Below are 5,062 nucleotides of genomic sequence, written 5' to 3'. Positions count from 1 at the left end.
AACACTTGCTGTGTGCCAAGCATGGCTCGAGGCATTTAAAATACATTAACACCTTTAATCATACAACAAGCTTATGAAGAAGATATTTTTATTATCTAGACATTGCACATAAGGGCACCGAGACACAGAGTATTTAGGTAATTTGTCCAAAGTCACACAGTAGGAAGTGGCAGAACCTGAATGAGAACAAGGCAGTCTGGCTCCAGAGCCCATACGTAAACCAATAGTCTGGTATGATCTCTCTTCCCCTGTAAATGTGTGTTTGTCTAGTTTTCTCTCTCTTTCCCAAAAGATTTACACAAAAATGTTAGCTGTGTGTTAAGTAATCCTCTCCTATGACAAAATAATGGAACGAGTGAAGAGTGTAGGTATTTTACAGTTATTACTATATTGCAGCTGGTGTAGGCCCTGGAGGACATCTTGACCATGAACGTGGAGACCACAACACGTGCCTAGTTGGATCCTCCACTACCCAGACACAGCGACTCCCCAATTCACTGATTCAGCAAAGAGGGAGTGCCAGTTCTGTGCAGGCCTATTCTGAGGATTCAGCAGTGAACAAGGCAAGGCGCCCAAGCCAATTCCTTCATAAAGGTTATATCCTAGAGTGGGAGGCAGGGAGGCAACCAGTAAATAAATAGCTAAGAACAACACCAGCTGGAGTTCAACACTGTTGAGAACTGAAACTCCAGTGGTGTGACAGGGACCATTAAATGGTCAGGGAAGATGACCTTTACGAGGTGGTATTTCAGCTGAGACTTGAATGACCAGAAGGAGCAAGATCCATGTCTTTATTTCTGTACCTTCTCTGTCTCGCATCCATCTCTACCTACCTAATCTTAGAGAGAGAGAGAAAGCTCACTCGGTAAAATGTTAACATTTTAAAAATCTAGGTGAAGGGTACATTAAGATATTTTATATGTGTTTAACATTTCTGTTAAGTCAAGACTATTTTTTTAAAGAGTTGGTTTTTTTTTTTTTGTTTTTTTGTTTTTTTACTGTGGACCATTTTTGAAAGTTTTCATTGAATTTGTTATAACATTGCTTCCGTTGTTTATGTTCTGGTTTTTTGGCCAGGAGGCATGTGGTATCTTAGCTTCCTGACAAGGGATCAAACCCACACTCCCTGAATTGGAAGGCAAAGTTTTAACCACTGGACCACCAGGGAAGTCCCCAAAACTATTTTATTATTTATTTATTTTTAATAAAAAAAAAATATATATATATTTTTTGGCTGTGCTGGGTCTTCATTGCTGGGCTTTACTCTAGTTGTGGCGAGCGTGGGCTACTTTTCATTGTGGTACACAGGTTTCTCATTTTGGTGGCTTCTCTTGTTGCAGCACACAGCCTCTAGAGTGCACGGGCTTTATAGTAGTTGCAGCTCCTGGACTTTAGAGCACAGGCTCAATAGTTGTGTCACATGGGATTAGTTGCTCCAGGGCATGAGGTATCCTCCTGGATCAGGGATCAAATCTGTCTCTCCTGCATTGGCAGGTGGATGCTTTACCACTGAGCCACCAGGGAAACCCCCTAAACTATTTTAAAATAAATGTTTGAAACTATATTAAAATAAGTATATAAGAATTAAAAATGATAATGCTACATCCAAAGAAGTAGTTGAGGGCTGACTGTTCAATGGCACGTGGTGAGTGAGGAACTCAAGCGGCAGGTGGACACTGGTGCCATTGGCTGAAATGGGGGCTGAGGTTTGAGGAGCAGAGAGCAGCCTTCTTTGGCAGTTCTGTTAAGTTGAGATGCTTCATGGCCACTGTTTATAAACTGCTGTACATTCATCTTTTCATTGGATCTTCCCCTGTATTCTGTGAGTTACTTAGGATTGGAATGATATTTCTTTTCTGCCAGTGAAGAAATTGAGGTCTAGAGTGCAAAAATGATTGCATAAGGCCTCATGGTGAGTGAGTAGCAATTAGGGGTCAAAGTCAGCTCTTCCAAATCTAGTCAACACAACACTCCAAAAGTTCAGTCATTGGAGGCACTCCATGTGTGTTTTCTGCTATCCCTAAGACCATATGGATATTCAACAGGTTGGCAAAAACAAACAAAAAAATACATGTGTCTGGAGGAAGTACATGGTTCAGCCTTAATTAGATTGTCTGAAAGTGGTTGACACAACTCTATTTGTTAGAATCTGCCAAGGATCTCCAGTGGCCACTGAACCCATCTAATCCCCAAGCTGTGCAACGTGATGGGCTGCTCCCGACTTCTCTTGCTGCTAAATTATTATTCCATTTTATTATTCTATTATTAAAGATGCAGGTAAAACTACCTGTCCCCATGAAAAGATAGTTATGGGAATTAGCATCCAAGGGAGATGGTACAAATAAAAAGTCTTTGTGGTCTTCAATGCTTTGCAAGACAGAACTTCTGACTGGGTTCATTGTCTCCAAGCACATGGAAAGTGCTTCAAAGTTCTTTTAGAGATCATGGCTTATAACTGACTTGACTTCTGCTGACTCAGAGACCAATTTAAAATGACAAGACGTTACAAAAATGAAACAAAACACAAGAGCTTAGAGAAACAAAGATGACTATCACCAAAGCCATACAAGGTCCTGTTACTTCATTTAATACCCCCAAGGATATTTTGAGTCTGGTTTTACAGGATTCCCTGGTGGCTCAGAGGGTAAAGTATCTGCCTTCAATGAAGGAGACCTGGGTTAGATCCCTGGGTGGGGAAGATACCCTGGAGAATGAAATGGCAACCCACTCCAGAATTCTTGCCTGGAAAACCCCATGGATGAAGAAGCCTGGTGGGCTACAGTCCATGGAGTCACAGAGTCAGACATGACTGAGTGACTTTACTTCACTTCACTTACAGAATTCTACAAAATTACAGAATTTTACAATTCTGTTAGTCTGGTTTTACAGAAGAGGAAACTAAAGTCTAAATCAAAACATGACCCTATACCTGCCGTGAGCCCGTACTGTCTAATGTCAAAACCTGCTCCCTTTCTGCCACACCACATGGCCAGATTGACCCTCTCTGCTCCCAAAGATGAAAGCTAACCCAACCACAAGGTGCAGGACTCAGTTGCCTTGGAATCCACACTGTTTGTAGGTCTTCACCACCCCAAATCAACCATCTGCATTATTTCACTAGGATGGTATGCACGCTTAATTTATGTTGGCATGGAGCAAGCTATAAATTCTGCCCATGGGCTCATGGAAGCCTCTTCTTACATTGGAGATGTTTATAGGAACAGAGAACATGGCCTCTGCATGAACATACTGGTCCTCTCTATGTCAACATCATCATAAATAGATGTATCCAGGATCTCTGCCTGAACTGTTTTCCACAGATATTCAGCAAGCCCATGAGGTGGGTCATGATTACCAAGGAGGAAGAAAAAGGCTTTTCCTTAGTCTAGAATTTATCCTGACAAGAGGCCTGCTTGACTAAGGATCATGAAAAAATGCCCCACCCCACCCCACTCTCTTCTCTTGCTAGCAGCTGAGTCTTGTCTTCCTGGATGTCCCTCCCCTTTTTGCAGCTTTGATCAGTAGGCTATAGACATGGGAATCCAGAGTTTCAGAGCTGTTCTGTTCTCTGCTCCGGGAGAAGTGGGTCCACCCTGTGGATTCCATATACCTCTGCTCTCATTGCTCTTTTCAGTCTGCAAAACTGCCCCACCCTTTATCACAATGGACTTTCATAAGGGTCATAGGAAAGGACTACTTTTAATAGCCCCATTCTGCAGATGGGGAGAATGAGGCACAGAGAAGGAAGGGCTCATTATTTGGCTTTACATTTCTCCTGGGGGTTTGGCACTAAACCTTGCCTTTCCCAAGGAACTTTATAGTGGCTGTAGTGGTTTATTACCATGGTATGGTTTATTACCATATTACCAATATCTGTATCCAGGAGAGGCCTGCCAGAAAACAGTCAGCATGCTTGTAATGGGTTCAAATTAAATAACACTTATGAAGATACTATTGTAGTGGTGTGGGAAGGGTTAAGGACCAGGGCTTCCCTGGTGACTCAGACAGTAAGGAATCCACCCACAATGCAGGAGACCTCGGTTTGATCCCTGGGTTAGGAAGATCCTCTGTAGGAGGGCATGGCTACCCACTCCAGTATTCTTGTCTAGAGAATTCCCATGGGCAGAGAAGCCTGGTGGGCTGCAGCCCATGGGATTGCAAAGAGTTGGACATGACTGAGCAACTAAGCAGGCATGAAGATACTATTGTAGCGGTGTGGAAAAGGTTAAGAACTAGCACCTGGGCACTTACAACAGTTCTGCTACCTGTTTGAGCTGAATCTTGTCCCCCCCAAAACTCATATGTCAAAGCCCTAATCTCTGTACTTCAGAATGGGACTATATTTGGAGCCAGGGCCTTTAAAAAGATAACTAAATTAAAAAGGCCTTGTAATAGAGCCTGAAGTCAGGCAGGTTGATTCCTCCAGTTCCATTCTTCTTTCTCAAGATTGCTTTGGCTATTCGAGGTTTTTTGTATTTCCATACAAATTGTGAAATTATTTGTTCTAGCTCTGTGAAAAATACTGCTGGTAGCTTGATAGGGATTGCATTGAATCTATAGATTGCTTTGGGTAGTATACTCATTTTCACTATATTGATTCTTCCAATCCATGAACATGGTATATTTCTCCATCTAATAGTGTCCTCTTTGATTTCTTTCACCAGTGTTTTATAGTTTTCTATATATAGGTCTTTAGTTTCTTTAGGTAGATATATTCCTAAGTATTTTATTCTTTTCATTGTAATGGTGAATGGAATTGTTTCCTTAATTTCTGGAGCCGATTATACAGAGTGAAGTAAGCCAGAAAGAAAAACACCAATACAGTATACTAATACATATATATGGAATTTAGAAAGATGGTAACGATAACCCTGTATGCAAGACAGCAAAAGAGACACAGATGTATAGAACAGTCTTTTGGACTCTGTGGGAAAGGGAGAGGGTGGGATGATTTGGGAGAATGGTATTGAAACATGTATAATATCATATAAGAAACAAATCGCCAGTCTAGGTTCGATACAGGATACAGGATGCTTGGGGCTGGTGCACTGGGATGACCCAG

Source organism: Capricornis sumatraensis, chromosome 2 (assembly GCF_032405125.1).
Source record: "Capricornis sumatraensis isolate serow.1 chromosome 2, serow.2, whole genome shotgun sequence".
NCBI classification, from domain to species: Eukaryota; Metazoa; Chordata; class Mammalia; order Artiodactyla; family Bovidae; genus Capricornis; species Capricornis sumatraensis.
The sequence above is the reverse complement of the archived record's forward strand: the minus strand, read 5'-3'. Positions refer to the sequence as shown.